The sequence below is a fragment of the Mustela nivalis genome, assembly GCF_964662115.1.
Source record: "Mustela nivalis genome assembly, chromosome: 3".
Taxonomy (NCBI): Eukaryota; Metazoa; Chordata; class Mammalia; order Carnivora; family Mustelidae; genus Mustela; species Mustela nivalis.
Window position 1 is genome coordinate 52,282,150 of NC_139022.1, and position 17,356 is coordinate 52,299,505.

The window sequence follows — 17,356 nt, forward strand, 5'->3', positions numbered from 1 at the left end:
CTCATTTTTTTATTATTCTTTATCCTTTTGCATTCAGCTTGGTTGCTTTCCATTATTCTGTCTCCAGCTCCCTAATCTCTTCTTCTGCTTCCTCTAGTCTACTTCTTCTTCCTTCTAGTGGGTTTTTAACTTCAGTTTTGAGTGTGCCTCTGCTAGGTTCTTTTTTATATTTTCTTTGTTGAAAGTCTCACTAAGATCCTCCACCTTTTTATCAAGTCCAGTGTCTTTATGACCATTACTTTGAATTCTTATATCATGCATATTGCTTATCTCTGTTTCATTTAGCTCTTTTGCTGTGATTTTGTCCTTTCATTTGGGATGGAGTTGTCTATCTCCTCATTTTGTCTAACTATTTGTGTTTGATTCTTTGTATTAGAAATTCAGCAATATCACCTGATCTCAAAAGTAGTGGCCTTATGAAGAAGAGGTCCTGTAGTGCACTGCAGTGCTGTGTCCCCCCTATTCACCCAAACCTGGTGTTTCAGGGTGTCTCCTATGTGTGCTTCATGCATCCTACTATTGTGATGGAACCGCATTCGCCTTTAGGGTAGTCAGCTGCAATGACTCTTTTTGCCTGTTGTGGGGAAGGTTTGGATCCTGTGTTGTTAAGGGGCCAGTCTGGGGCCACTACGGGCTTGTAGTTGGGTCAGACCAGATGCCTGCCCTCAGTCTGTTTGCCAGGCCTGTAATTACACAGAACTCTAGGGCATTCTTTCTGCATTGTCCCCCTGGGAGGCTTCTGTTAGTGGGCAGAGTGTGCAATCAGATCAGATGTCTGTCCCCTAGCCCACCGCTGGGACTGCAGTCAAACTGGTGTGTTTGCTTATCTTTCCCTCTGTCCAGGGCAAGGTTCACTTTGGAGTGGGGCTGTTCACTGCAGGAGCTTCTTAAAGAATGAGAGATGTCAGACACCCATTTGGAAGGATTCTTGCCAAATGGGGTGGATTTGATGGGGTAGATCTACAGGAGAACACAGGGGCAGGGCATGAAGTGTTGGCAAGGTATGTTGAGAGGGTTGGTGTTGTCCCACACGTGTCCAGGTATCTAGGCTGGGTAGAAAGGAGAAAATGGCACCTGTCAGCCCCTCTCTTCTTGAAGATGTCTCCCAAGGATCCCTGCTCCTCCAGTGCACATCAGTAAATAAATCTCCTTCCCATATACTCAAGGTGCTTTTCAAAATGCTGTTTCTATGTTGTATCTCAGAGGGGTTGTTTGTTATGCTGGCTCTTTTAGGGCAACGACTATGTTTCCTATCACTCTCCAGCCCTCCCAGACCTAAGTCTGCTGATTTGTAACGTTCCCGCTGTTAAGCCCCAGTGACTGTAAATTCTCACAAAGTTAAGTTCCTCTGGTTTTTAAAGCCAGATGTTATGGGGATTCAGCTTCCCAGTGCAGGTCCCCCATGTCTGGGGCGCCTGGTATAGGGTCTACTCCTATCCCTCCTTTATGCTTGTGCTGTCCTTCCCATTTGTCGTTAGTCTCTTGGGTTAGTTTGGTTCCCAACTGGGACTTTGTCCTTCCTACTATTTTTAATGTGGCCTCCTCTTTACCAATAACTGTGGAGAGTCTGTTTTGTCGGTTTTCAGTTTATTTTCTGGGTTAGCTGCACTAATGTAGCTGTTGTCTAGGGGTATGCATGGGACAAAGTGAGGTTAGAATCCTTCTACTCTGCCATCTTCCCAGATCCCCCTAAAAGTCTCTTTTACATGCCTCTAACGTCTGCTCTGCTTCCCATGTCCACTGTCGCCACTAAGGTCTCTCACATCCTGTCTAGATTTTGGCAATACACTTCTAACTGATTTTCCAATAATGTCTTCTCCTCCCCAAACCATCACATACCCCATTGTCAGAAGAATCATTTCACTACGTTGCCTATAAGGAAAATTCCAAATATCCAGGTATGGCAGGAAAACACTTTGAGATATTAATTAGCAGAGGTTACCCCACTCATCTTCTTCCTCCCCATTCCAAAAAGGCAGTCCAGCCTTTGGCTCTCTTCTCCCTTAGTAGGGAAATTTGTATTAACTGGTACCTATAAGGCACTTCCTTAAAACCTGAGTTCCCTGAAGACTGAAGGTAGCTAAAAGAGAGAGGGTGATTGCTTCAGATTTGGAAAAGGACTCCAAGGTTACTGAGGTACAGAATAGAATGTGTCCCCCATGGCAACGGCCCCATAGGAGGCAAGACTTCAAAAGCAGTGGTTTAGGGTACCTAAGTAGCTCAGTCATTAAGCATCTGCCTTTGGCTCAGGTCTTGATTCCAGGGTCCTGAGATCAAGCCCTGCATTGGCTCCCCGCTCAGTGGGGAACGTCTCCTTCTCCCTCTGTGGTTCCCCCTCTGCTCTCTCTCTGTCAAATGAATAAATAAAATCTTAAAAAAAAAAAAAAAAGAAAAAGGCAGTAGCTTTAGGGTCTATCTAGGATGTGAGACCATGTTCACAGTTTTAGTAAAGATTCCTGTAAGCCACTGTGTCCAAAATAGCAAGGAGTCACAGGACTTGAAGGGGCTGTTATGGGTTCAGTAAATAAGAATGGTCAGCATCTTCAGACTGGAATAGATAAGAGATTGGATGCCTTTCTTTTAGGATCCAGGTAAGCTTCCCAGATTCTGGTGTGATCCTGGAATGGGAAACAGCAAAATAATTACTGAAATGGGTTTTCCTGTGATCTTGGTAAGAGCATGCTCAGAATGGGTTCTAATTTAGAACAAGAGTCAACCCAGTATTCTGCATCCAAGGCTCTGAAATCTGCATGCCTCATTCATTCACTCAACAAAAATATACTTTGTGTTTCTTAGGCAGCAGGAGAACACAAAGGCAAAATAGAACACTTTGTGTCCTCAAGTCATAACAGTGAAAGAAATAGCCAATTTCCCTCTGCTTTTCTCTTTAAGGAAGCCTTCCCATGACGCCTCTGATCTTGGTAGACACCTCTCATAACACATTTTTAATAACATCTGTTAACTTTGTTAAGTGCTCCTAAGGAAAGGTAGTTTTACATTTATTTGAGTGATTATTTAATTAATTATGTCAACTCCATAGACTGTAAGTTCTATGAGGGCAAAGGCCATGTCAGTTTTTGAGCAATAAATGTTCAGAAGAAATGAAGGTCAAACTCAGATAGGTCTTCAAAAGTCAGGTCAGGATCTTAATCACTTGTCATTTAAAAGAGTTAGAAAAGGGATGCCTGGGTGACTTAGTTGGTTAAGTGTCTGCCTTCAGCTCAGGTCATGATCCCAAGGTCCTGAGATGGAGTCTTGCATTGGACTGTGCTCAGTGCGGAGCCTCCTTCTCTCTCTACCTGCCACTCCCTCTGCTTGTGCTCTTTCTCTCTCTGTGTGTTTCAAAAAATAAAATCATAAAAATAATAATAAAGTAAAATACTTAGAAAAGACCAAAAACAATGTGGAGGCTCACCTGGCATGTGTTGTTAACCACAACTGAGTCAATCAGGCAGGGAACTGTTTAATGATGACATTAAGAAACTATAGCTGTGGTACAATAATATTCACTTTTTCACCAAATTAATTAACTTTAAAGATTTTTATTTATTTATTTATTTGACAGAAAAAAAGAAAGCACAATGGCGGGGTGGGGGGTGGGTAGCAGCAGGCCGAGGGAGAAGCAGGCTCCCAACTGAGGCAGGGAGCCGAATGTGGGGCTCGATCCCAGGACCCTCGGATTATGACCTCAACCAAAGGCAGAGGTATAACTGATTAAGCCACCCAGGTGCCCCTGTTAATTAACCTCAATACAATTATTTTTATTTTAATGGTAATAATAGCAAATACTTAAGCGAGCCTACTGTAGACCAGGTATTATGCTTAGTGTTGCTTACATTACCACTGTCATGTTCATGTATGAATATAGTTTGGATTACTTTCATTTTGCAGATAGGGATCCAGAGACGGACAGAGACTTTGTATAAGTTGCCTAAGGTAACACAAATGATAAATGATGGGCTTGTGATGTAGAGATAGCAGCCTAACTCCAAAGTCATACTGTCAACCACCTGCTCTCCAGCCTGATGCTGATGAGATCGAAGAGTCAGCCAGAGGGAGGTTTAAATACTGAAGGAATCTACACATGTGAAGTGATGAGTAACTAAGGAAATTCCATGGATGAGTGCAACTAAAATATAGAGCTATAGTTTCCATCAGGCAGTGATGGATACAGGAGAAAAAAAATGCTCAAAAGCAAAGGCATTCACAATACCAAAACTGGAGCCATAAAGCCAATCCAAGACTCAGTTGCTTCACAGCATGGATTGAATGTCTCTTCAGATACACCCAGAATGTCTGGCACCGATCAGTAGGAATGCTTGTTAATCTTAGCGTATAATTGTTCCTAGCTACCTTTCTTAATTTGTTTTAATTCTTTAAAATTTAATCCTGACATTGTGGTTCTTTCAAAACACCCTTCAGAATTTCTCAAGATACTCACTTTCCTTCTTCTAAATACAATATAGGTTTTCACTTTTGGGGGGTTGCCTAATTTTCCAATATGTTTCTCCAAGTGATCTTTTTCATCATTCCACAGCTGTTTCTGTTGGACACTCTGGACTGCCCTCCCGTTGCTAATTAGTTGGTTAGAGGTCATCTGGAAGTTGTTTGGAACATCTCAGTGGCCATCCTCTGAACAGCCCTCTGGTGGGATCTCTAGAAAAATACACACCCTGTTCCAGAAAGCACATATTTTTAACTTCTCGAGAGCATTCCCCAGTGCTTTTCTTCATCCAAAGACAGCTCCTACTATGTATCTGAATCAGGGCTCTTTCACTGATGTTACGTGAGTGCATGTTAGCTGAAGCCAAAATGTGACCCTGTCATTTTCTTTTCTTTTTTTTTTTTTTTTAAAGATTTTATTTATTTGTCATAGAGAGAGAAGCGAGAGCAAGCACAGGCAGACAGAGTGGCAGGCAGAGGTAGAGGGAGAAGCAGGCTCCCTGCCATGCAAGGAGCCCGATGTGGGACTCGATCCCAGGACGCTGGGATCATGACCTGAGCCGAAGACAGCCGCCCAACCAACTGAGCCACCCAGGCGTCCCGATCCTGTCATTTTCTTTATGGTTCAATTCAAACTCCAAAAAAATTTTCCTTCCTTAACTCCACCCACTTGGAATCTCTTCGTCTAGCTTGATAAATATCACATGGTGAGCTTGACAATTTAGCTCTCGTGTTTGCTCTGAGTATTTCCTAGGTGATACACCTCTTGAGGACAGGAATTGTGTCTTCTGCTCCTTTCCTGTCTCTAGCTTTCTCATTACACTTCTATTCTAAAATATTCAGTGGAAACATGTGTAGCTGAAGTGAATGGAGCTGAATTTTTTTTGAAGAGTTTATTTATTTATTTGACAGAGATCACAAGTAGGCAGAGAGGCAGGCAGAGAGTGAGAGGGAAGCAGGCTTCTCGCCGAGCAGAGAGCCTGACACGGGGCCCGATCCCAGGACTCCGAGACCACGACCCAAGCTGAAGGGAAAGGCCCCAGCCCACTCAGCGACCCAGGCACCCCCATGGAGCTGATTTTTTAAATTGCAAGGGACAAGCTTGCATTTGGATGGTTGTGTATAGCTCTGCTACAGATGGACATCTCAAGACCCTGTTAGGTTCAGAACTCTAAAATCTCCATTTCTCCCGTTCACCTGAGCACTGATAGCCTCAAAGGGTTCAGAAAGCAGCTTTACCAGTACCACACAGCCACCCAGATATTTTCTTTTATTCCTAAGGAGGAGCTCTTGATAGTTTGGCCTCACATTAAAAATAGAGATTTTAAGGAAGTTCCTTGCTAAGTTGGAACTTTATTGTTCATCTTTATTTGTATCAAATGAAAACTTTCCCAGAATGTTCATTTAGAATCCAGAAAGATTTATTAAGTATGTATGTTTTAGTGTCAGAAAACTTAAATTCCAAAGAAAAGCATTCATTATGTAATATGGAAAAAGAACAACTCTAAAGACAAAAGTCAACTGTATTTGAACGAATTATCCATTCATGTTGGGCTCCGTCTCCCTACTCTTCATTAAGAATTTATCAATTTCTTAGAAAGAAAACCTACTATACAGTGACGCTATATCAATATTTGATGTAATAGTGCCTGGAGCACTGGATTGACTTTCTTATTGTGAAAATGGGAAAGGAAATTAAGACTCAGCCCTATTTTATAATGGCAAGACACTCAGATAAATTGCAATTTTGTTGTTGTTCTTTACATCCTAGGAGTGATAATGATCAGATTCTTTGTGATCATTGATATGTTCTTGCTAGTTTCATTTTGTCAGACTTAAGTGCAATGTTTAATGTTATCGATCAGTCTGGAAAGTGCTAGGATGTCCTAACATTCCCATGATTATATCACTTGGCTCTAGCTTGTCCAAAAGAAAAAAAAAAAAAAAGAGAGAGAGAGAGCGAGAGAAAGTGGCTTGTTGTTGTTCTCCACTGGGTTTCTTGAAATATCCACTATTTTCCTTCCATTCTCGGAGGGTGGTCCCTCATGTCTTACTGCGCATAGCATATTAGCGAAATTCCCAACAAATTTTTGCTTTTATTTTCACATGTAGTATATTCAGTGAAAGTGTAATATATTCCTGACAGCTGGCAATCCTCTTGATATTTCTCTGCTGCTTGCCTTCTTACCTTTCAGAGTAAGATATAATGATTCTGCTACTGTCTGTGTATGGACTCTGGTATAACATCGAGTTCACACAAAAGTAGGGCATTCTATAAAGCAAGAACAGGAAAAGGACAGATGCTACCCAAAATGATAGAGGTATACAATTCAGGCCAAGGCCATACTGTATTGTTTAAGGTAGTTAGGCAGGAGAAGTGGCGTCCTGACAGCATAGACGTGAGAAAACTGTTCTCATCAGGCAATCAGACCTGAAATGTCCTCCTTTAACCATTGAGTCTGATTACAAATGATTCTAGATCAACTCCATGATGCAAAAATTTCCAAAATTTTCTCCTCCAAAATCAGCCCTTAACATATCTCCGAAGGACATTTTCTCCGATGTTCACTATGGCATTTTCTCTTTAGCAGGTTTGTACTAAGTGAGTGAGACTTCTTTGTGGATTTGAATGTTCTCAGAACATATAAAATTAAGTGCCTAGAACAGTGCCTTGGTGAAAAAACAGTTAGACCATTAAGTGCATTTAGAGAATCCATCTAATAGTAGATCTATCTAATAATAGATTCTAACAGTTATATTAAAGCCAAAATATAGCTCCTATTCTTATAACTTTCAACCCTGGCATTTTGTTTTGCTTTAAGACCACTATATTCTGGATCGTGCATTACAATTTCCATCCAAATGAATCAGGACCAAGAAATCATCTCTTCACAGCAGGACAGCTCACCACAAAATGCATACATGATATCCCCATCCCTCATCTGTAGATGACTCTCTTGCCCAGACTTCTGTGGTGAGTGGGGTTGAAGTCAGTTGGCCAGCTGCAGAATGGAGAACGCTTATTACTCAGCCCTATAGAAATAAGCTTCTGATGATATATTGTTTATCTAAGTAGATCATCACTTATAACTGCACAATAATTATATATAGAGATACATATGTATATAGTTATAGATAAATAAAGTAACTGCTTATATTAATGTATATATAAAATATGAATGATCCTTGAACTGTGGATAACAGTATGTTCAGGAGATGACTTTTTGGAACAATATGATCAGGAGGTACCTGAAAAGTAAAACCTGGAAAGTAAAACATTTTTCTTACATATAGGAGATATGCATTTATTCTTCCTTGGATAGCATCATCATCTTTGAGGTTTTCTCAGTTCCTGTAATTTGGATGGAGCAGCTTCAAGTGACCCAGGACTGGCCACTGAGATGATCACATCCCTGGGTTTGGTTTAGAGATGGGCTTATAATCCTGTCAGAGACAATGAGACTTAGTTCTCAGATGACAGAGGAGCTTTTGGGAGAAAAACTCTCTAGCTGCTGGTAGCCATCTTGATTTCAGGAATGGAGAGATGGCATAAGAATGAAGCCAACACAATGGATGGTAGAAAGAACGAATGCTCTGATGGCATAGAATATACAGTGAGGTGAACCTCTAAACGATCTCTTTTGCCTAACCTAGTCTAAATTGAAATTCTGGCACTTGAAACTGAGGCAGAACTGAATAATACATGGGTTTACTAATCAGGTAGGTCCAGGAAATGCTGCACACACTGTGTGTTAGTATTTCAGTAAGGAATCTGACAGTGTTTCTCAGGAAATCCTTGTGGATAACATGCAGAAATGTGGAATGGATGCAAGCACAGTCAGGTGACTTCATCAATAATTGAAGAGTCATGTCCAAGAATGCTAATTCCATGTCAACCTGAAGGAAATTTTATATTGGTGTGCCTCGGGGTTCTTCCCTGGCCCTGTCCTTTTTGACATATTTATCAAAGGTTTGGATGAGCACACCGATGGCCTTCCTATCAAATTCTACAGATGACAAGATGATTGGGGCACTAGATAGAATGTTGGATAAGAGAGACAAGTCTCTAAAACTCTTCATAAGCTAGAGCATCAGAATGGCATTTTAAAAAGGACAAATGTAGACTCTTTGAATTAGATCCAAAAACTAATTATACAAATAACTGGGTAACACTAGAAGCTTAGTTAAGTGTAATTTCAAAATGGACCGGCAATGCGATACAGCTGTCTAAACAAATAAATAAGGAAATAAAGCTACATTAGATTGCATAAATAGGACACAGCAGTGATGGAGGCAGATGTCATATTGAACAAATCATGGTTAGGCTGGTAGGGAAGAAGCATATAGAGCCAAAGGAACTAAAGTTTTGCAAATACTTCTGTCTGAATATCTAATGATCTGCCCCAGTGTGCTGAATCAGGGAAGCAGAAAGGATTCAAATTACCAATGGGAACACTGATGGCCCTTTTACTGCTCCTACTTGTTATTTGGATATTCTGTTTTTTCCCTTCCCAAAAAGGAAGGGATGGGTGTTTATCTCTGAGAGATATGTTATGCTCCCTAGTAAAGTAGGCAAGGAGGATAGGGAGAAGGAGAGACCGGAAAGCCAATAGGCACATGCTGAGAAAGAGTGTGGGGGTGTTTAAAGATCACACTTTTTCTTCCGGAGCACTTTTAAGGTGTAAACGAATAGAGAGAAAAGAAGGAAGGGGACATAATTTGGATTATGGTAACCATTCAAATACATATAAAACCAAAATGCATCTTTACGTAATGACGCAGCTGTTGGTATGGGTCCCTGGCACTCTAAATATGATTAAGACTCTTCATATATTTCCTTCTCAGCCAGGTCCTGCCACTTCCCCATTTCCTACCACAGGCATATAAAAAGGCTCGTGGGAAAACCTACTTTCTCTCTCTCTCTCTCTCTCTATATATATATATACACATTTTTTTAAAACCTACTACATTCTTTTTTTTTTAAGATTTTATTTATTTATTTGACAGAGAAAGACACAGTGAGAAAGGGAACACAAGCAGCCAGAGTGGGAGAGGGAGAAGCAGGCTTCCTGTTGAATGGGAAATCCAATGTGGGGTTTGATCCCAGGACCCTGGGTCCATGACCTCAGCTGAATGTGGAGGCTTAATGACTGAGCCACCCAGGCGCCCCTTAACCTACCACATTCTTAACCAAGAATATATGATAGTAGATTTCGTGCCACAATATGACTGGGTCTGGAAGTAGACAAGGCTAATTTCTTCAAAAGCTACAATCAACATGGGACTCAGGTTTGGGCCAGTACAATCAGAGAATAAATTTAAAAATTTTGGAAGGGAGAAGACAAAATTGCCATTGCTTGTAGATTAAATAATAATTTATATAAAATATAAGAGAAGTTACAAATTATGAAAATTAATAACAGAGTTCAAGGTCCGCAAGGTTGAGAAATAAAAATATCATTAAACAAAGACAAATAGCATTGTTTTATACCAGCAATAATCAATTAGAAAATAAAATATTACTTACAATAACTCAAATACTAAAAACTATGAGCTGGCCTAAGGAAGGTCATTATAGAGAAAATTTTAAATTTAAAAGAAGAGAAGAAATGGAAACTCACACATATAAATGATTTTATAATTTAAAGATATAGATTTCCACTAACTGATTTACAAATTCAATGCAATTACAATAAATATTTCAGCAGAATATTTTGGGAAAACTAGATAAAACTCCTTCTTAAATTACTATGGAACAATAAAGGGCCTTAAACAACTAAGACAGTTTTGAAAAAGAAGAACAAATAAGGAGCTTGACCTTAGCAGATACTAAGAAATACTATAGATATTAAGAAGAACTATAATAATTAAAATAATATACTTCTGGTCAAAGGAAAAATGACAAATAAATAACAGAGTTATGAAACAGACCCTGTATGAGAACCCTTGGGATCTTAGGGTAGAAAAAGATGCTTTAAAATAGACCCTGAAGGGGGCACCTGGTTGGCTCATTGGTTAAACCACTGCCTTCGTTCGGGTCATGATTTGAGGATCCTGGGATCGAGTCCCACGTTGGGCTCCCTGCTTGGTGGGGAGTCTGCTTCTCCCTCTGACCTCTTCCCTCTCATGCTCTCATTCTCTATCTCTCCTCTCTCTCTCTCTCAAAAAATAAATGAAATCTTTAAAAAAAAAAAATTAGACCCTCAAAGTATAATCCCTGAAAAGAATTAAGGATGGAGTTTGGCTATATCAAAACAATTCAAAGTTCCTATTGAATAGGGGATACTATATACAATACTAAAAAGTGACTGATAGGGGCACCTGGGTGGGTCAGTCATTTAGCATCTGCCTTTGGCTCAGGTTGTGGTCCCAGGGTCCTGGGATTGAGCCCCGCATTAGGCTCCCTGCTCAGTGGAAAACCTGCTTCTCCCTCTCTCACTCCCCCTGCTTGTGTTCCCTCTCTCACTGTGTTTCTCTCTGTCAAACAAATAATCTTAAAAAAAAAAAAAAAAAAAAGTGACTCATATTCTAAAGATCTTTACAACATCTCTAACAGACAAACCATTAGTTTCTAGAATATATAAGGAATTTTTAACAATCAACAAGGAAAAGACAACCCAACAGAAAAATGGGTAGAAGGTATGAATAGGTAATTCACTGAAAATCTAATCAGGAAAAATTTGAAGAGATGTTTAATCTCACTTATAATAAAAAATGTTAATTAAGGGGCGCCTGGGTGGCTCAGTGAGTTAAACCCTTTGCCTTCAGCTCCGGTCATGATCCTGGTGTCCTGGGATCAAGCCCCGCATCGGGCTCTCGGCTCAGCAGAAAGCCTGCTTCCTCCTCTCTCTCTGCCTGCCTCTCTGCCTACTTGTGATCTCTGTCTCTCAGGTAAATAAATAACATCTTTAAAAAAAAGGTTAAGAATAGGGCGCCTGGGTGGCTCAGTGGGTTAAAGCCTCTGCCTTCGGCTCAGGTCATGATCCCAGCGTCCTGGGATCGAGCCCCACATAGGGCTCTCTGCTCTGCAGGGAGCCTGCTTCCTCCTCTCTCTCTCTCTGCCTGCCTCTCTGCCTACTTGTGATTTCTGTGAAATAAATAAATAAAATCTTTAAAAAAAAATGTTAAGACTATCAGGAGCTATCAGTTGATACTATTCATATTGACAAAATTTAAGCATTGAATATATCACCTACTAGCAAAAATATGGAGAAATAGGAACCCTCTTGCAAACCAGGTAGGAGCCTAAGCTGGTGTGATCATTTTGGATTACAATTTGGCAGGATTGAGTGATACGAAGTATGTGTATACCTTGTGATTCAGGAACTCCACTCCTGGTACAGTGAGGTATAGGGAATGCAAGGAGATGCAGGGAGGACACTGCATGATTGTTCTTGGTGTTAAGTGTTGGAGGCAACTTACATGTCCCTCACTAGGGGAAGAGTATGATAGAGCATTTGCCTAAGATAGGAAAAAAATGCAGTAACCAAAAGAAAATGAATTAGATCTTCATATAGTAGCATGGCTGGATCTCACAATGGCATATACATACAATGGAGTACTATCCAGCCTTTAAAAAAAAAAGAAGATTCTGCAATATGCGACAACATGGATGAACCTGGAGGACATTATGCAAAGTGAAATAAGCCAGTCATAGACAAATGTTGCATGATCCCACTTACATGAGATATCTAAAATAGATTCACAGAATCAAAGAGTAGAATGGTGGTTGTGGGACTGGGGGAAGAGAAAAATGGGGAGCTATTAACCAAAAGGCATAAAGTTTTAGTTAAGCAAGATGAGTAAACTTTAGAGATCTAGGTACAATGCTGTACCTATAGTTAACAATATGGTATTAAACACTTAATTTGTTAAGAAGGTCGATCTCATATAAATGTTCTTACCATAGTAAAATAAGTGAAATAAATGAGGTTTATAGTAAAATAACAGTTGTGCAAATTTCTAAAAAATGATTTCATGCATACCAAATAATATTTTTACAGCTACACATATATACACATGAACAAAGGTATAACATTAGAAAGGAAGTTTCCACATTGCAAACAAAAGAATGGGGATCTATGAAAGGATAGGAAATGGGAACAGAGATAAGGATGAAGGAAAAGAATAAATTGAAAGGAAGGGACTTGCATGGACCAATTAAATGCTAAGAACTAAAGAGCATGATTAACTCTCTTTGTCTTTCTGTATAGGCAAAGACCCAAAAAAAGGGAAAGTGGGGGGAAAAAAACTACTTAAAGAGACCAACTTGGGATCTCCTTCGTAAGACATTTAAATGAGGTTTCATTATCCAGAATTCAGGCAATAGCTGCTTTTAAATGATCTATGGAGGAAGTAGCCTTTTGCTCCTGAGGTCCTAAGGTTCAAACTGTCTACACATCAAAAGAAATCAACTTAATTTATAAATTATGCATTCTCTCTTCCTTTCATATGTCTATCCATCTAGTTATATCCTAAAGCATAATCATTTTATGGTGCCATAATATATAAAGCATTTTCATGTGAACTATACCATTTTTGGAACTATACCACTTGATTTTCACAAAAATATGTAAAGGTATTATCAAAGGTGAGTTAGATGTTATTATTATTATTATTGGTTTCTTCTTTTATAGATTGTAAGCACTCCCATTTTGCCCAAGTCACGTTAGTGGAAAGAACCAGAACCAGGGATTGAATCCAGATCATGTGACATAAAAATCTCATGCTCTGTTCACTGAATTCATTCCCTAGAGGTGAATGAGCCCAATACACTATTTTCCTCAACCATGGATGTCTCTGGGAGGAAGGAAATATTACAAATATTGAGGAAACTGTAGTTCAGAAGCTTTAACCAGAGTCTGACATTGACAACTGTACGCCCCAAGACTCAAATTCTGGTTCTGCGCCTTACTCAGCAAAAGGCCATCACTGAAACGGCGTCAGACCAACGGACTCTACAAAATGGGCTTCTTAAAAATACAGAAGCAAATATTTAAAAATTTACTAGCAGCTCTGAGTCATTTTGAGGGCCCAGTGAGCCCCCCAGAGGCTCCTGCAGTCTCTCAAACTGGGCTTCGGCTTGCAAGGAAACGCTGCAGGCAGTGGACTGGTGGCACCAGAATCACCTCCCAGCCTGTCTGTGCAAGGCCACCCAGCTTTCTGCTCTGAGAGCCAGAAATCAGGGATGATATTTCCCTTGCATTGTGATTGGGCACATTTAATGGACAGGCAGGACTTTAGACAGAATGTGTGCTTGTTCCTTTATATTTACAACATCCCTGATGGGGTCAGTGAAAATTCCCAAATAGCTACTAACTCCTTAAACAGTGTTGGAAGGTCTGTAACCAAACTCAGGAACTGTGGTTCCCATCCCTAGCTAGGCAATAGAATCACCTGAGGAATTTACAAAAACACTGATGTCTTTACCCGGTAGACCAGTTAAATAAGAATCTCTTGAGAGTAGAACCCATGTATCAGAACCTTGTTTAAAATCTCCCTAGATGGTGATGAATGCGTTCTGTAATTAGATAGTGGCGATGATTGTGCAACTTTGTGGATAAGAAGCACTGACTTGTGCACTTTAGCAGGGTCATTTTTATGGTATGTCAAATCATACCTCAGTAAAATTAAAAAAAAAAAAAAACCTTTTCTTGATTATTCTAATAGATAATCTGGGCTAAGAACCACTATGAGATTTGAGAGTGCTTTCTAACCTCACCTGCCCCTTGGAATCTGCTGGGGAGCTTTAAAAAATACAGAAGTCTCATCATGACCGCCATAGATTCTGATGTTATTGGTCTGGGCATCAAGAGTTTAAAAACCTCTCCAGGTGATAATAACATGTGGCCAGGTTGAGATCACTGGTCTGGAATGGTGACCTTTAACCTGGGTTCCCCAGAGGAGCACCTGGGAACTTATGAGAAAGGCAAGTTCTTGGTCCCACACTAGACCTACTGAATCAAAAAACTCTGGGGTTAGGTTCAGGAATCTATGTTTTAATAAGCCCTCCAGATGATTCTGATGCCAGCTGCAGTTTGAGAACTCCTGTTTTAGCTCTCAAGGAAATTACATTCCAGTACAGCTATCCTTGAATTTCCCTAATCCCTAAACATTTGTGTTCCAAATGTAGAAAATGTTATCATACCTAGCACCATGGTAGACAACAGTGACTGAAGGTCTAGATGGAAAGGGACCCACTTGGAACCAATTAGTGAGGAGGAAACTATGTAAGACACAGGGTTATAAGGTTTCTCTTATATAAAAGCATGTTAGTTTCAGCCTGGTGAGTTGAGGTTGGGAGCAGGAGGATCTGAACATACTAGACCCAACTTGGGGAGGGAGGGAGAAAAAGAAGGGGATGGGCATAAAGAGTTTGCTCCCTGCTGGGGGAAGAGGCACTAACCTGGGGGTTGAGGCTGGTAGAACAAGGAGGCCTTTTTGAGGCGGAGGTCAGTGGAGGCTTTGATCAACGTAGCAGCTTCATTTGTGACCAAGCAACTACCATTTCCGAGATGGAGGTGGTAATTTCAGAGGCAATGGTGGCCACAGAGGAGGATTTTGACAAGGAGGTGGCCACAGAGGCTTTAACAGAGACCAAGACCAAGGACCTCCAGAACATGTAGCTGTATTAGGGGAGTTCCTGTATCCCTGTGAAGATGACATAGTTTATAAATGTACTACAGGCAAAAACGCCAATGCTGCAGTTTATTTAGAGAACAAAGAACAAATTAGCAAAGTGAGCGAAATATTTGGACAACTTAGAGATGTTTGTTTTTCCATTAAATTGTCAGCAAATATGAAGGTATTTTCCTTTAAAAAACTGCAGAAGTCTTATATAGACCCATAGAAACTGCTACCATCACAGAGGTTTTTACCTCAACCTCCAGGTGGGAAGTGACCTCCAAGAGAAGGTGGCAGGAGGAGAGGGAGGAGGTGGCTGAGGTGACAGAGGTGATGGCTTTAGAGGTAGAAAGAGAAGATCGAAGTGGAGGTTTCAGAGGAGGAAGTGGAGGTGGTGGTTTCAGAGGGAAACGACATGAAGTATAACCGTTGACAGAGAAACCTCCTTCATGATCTACTTCTATAGATCAGAAACTTGTTTCTTGACCAAGTCTTGAAGAACTGGTCACTTTATGAGTGGAACGATAATGTCCATGCCATACAAAAGTGTGTGCAAGAAAATAGGCAATTTTGCTCTAAGAGAGTATGAACAAGTCTTTTAATGTTCTCCACAATGCTTGGAACTCTGTGGGTGCTTAGTAAATGGTCAGTTTTCATTTGAAGCATTAAAAAAGAGAATGTTAATTTCAGTTCTCCCACCAAATCCTTGAAGTTAGAATTACAAAACACTACCTACACAGTCTGTTTTTCATGTATTTTGAAACTCAAAATACATTGTGTAACCTCAAATCCTTTCTTGTTCTTGGGCTTTTTAATCCAGAGACTCCTGGGGCACCTGGGTGGTGCAGTCAGTTAAGCCCCCAACTCTCAAAAACAACAACAACAAAAAAAGTGCCCTGGACTCTTGGTTTCAGCTCAGGTCCTGATCTCAGGGTCATGAGATTGAGCCCGCAGTCACCTCAGCCCTGATAGAGTCTGCCTAAGACTCTCTCTCCCTTTGCCCCTGCACTCACTCTAATAAATAAATAAGTAAATCTTCAAGCCAGTGATTTTCTTTTTTCTTGGTTTTGCTCAAAAAACGACTCTTCTTTCCACCTTCTGCAGTCATTTGAGAACGTTGTTGGAAAAGCTTTGACATTCTAGAAAATACATTGTTTAGAATTTTGTTTTCTAAGTTTGTAATGAAAAACCTAGATTTAAATCTGTATTAAAGATTTTGAGATAAATTTTTTCCTACCTGCCTGCCCCCAGGTGTGAAATGTTACTGCATCGTTAATTATAGACTCTTAATGAAGCAGAATTCTGTAGATTTTCAGCATTTGTGGCAACCTCTTAATAATATTGATCTAAAATCAGTCTTTGAAGAAATGGCTACATTATTTGTCTTATGTTAGGCCACTTTGATATAACGAGGTTGCTAATAATTTATCCCCCTAACACTAATTACTCCCAAATTACAAATAGAAGACTCAGAACCTATTGTGAAGTCTAGTTTATTTGAGAGTATTACAGACACACACACCCTCCTCCAGGCTCATTAACAGAGGGATGACACAGCAATATTTCTGGGGACTGAATTTTGACCACCCTTTCATTTGAATAGAGAGATAAGTTGCAAATCTAAGACTTACGTCCTTGAAATTGTGCCTTTAATTTGGCTTCCAAAGTCTGTCAGCATCAGAATATAGTTTTGTATACCTCTGTCTACCTCTTACTCTCCCAACTAAGAAGTCTTCAACTCCTACTGCTAGACATATGCCTCAGCCCTTGAGCCTTATCCCATTCCCAGTGGGGCCTTGCCTTGGTACGCCATCACCATGGTGACATTCAGCCGTCCCTCAAGAGGCCTGAGCAGGTGAGTCAATGCATGGAGCTCATTATCCCACAGAGCCAGAGAAGAGAGTAATGCATAAAAGAGTAGTTGGAAATCATGGCAGATAAGTAAAAGACAGTTATTAGGACCATTTATGGTAATTCTTTAGATGATACACAATTAAGTAAAATCAGAAAAGAATGAGGTTGGAAATAATTGGAAATAAGGTCAGTGAATTGGATATGAGGGAAATATTCTCTAGTGAAGAATGAATCTTGAAACATCGGATAGTCATTTCTATAAACTTATTGGGAGTTACTTTCAAAAAATCACACATGAAAAAATTCTCAGTGAGTTGGTAGGATCATTCTGCCTTGGAGAGCCTGGGAAGTCCTTTTAAATGTGTCTGTCTCACTAGTTTTCAGGACTCCCTACATCTTGCAAATAGATTTCTACTCATTCTCCATGGAGTTTATT

General features: G+C 40.1%; 1 pseudogene across 1 annotated transcript; it reads left to right on the forward strand.

The window, feature by feature from the left end:
* The first annotated feature begins 2,511 nt into the window (after positions 1 to 2,511).
* LOC309861911 (H/ACA ribonucleoprotein complex subunit 1 pseudogene) lies at positions 2,512 to 15,492 on the forward strand (annotated as a pseudogene). Its single transcript has 2 exons — positions 2,512 to 2,591; positions 14,941 to 15,492. The product of its transcript is annotated as an H/ACA ribonucleoprotein complex subunit 1 pseudogene (transcript).
* The last annotated feature ends 1,864 nt before the right edge of the window (positions 15,493 to 17,356 follow it).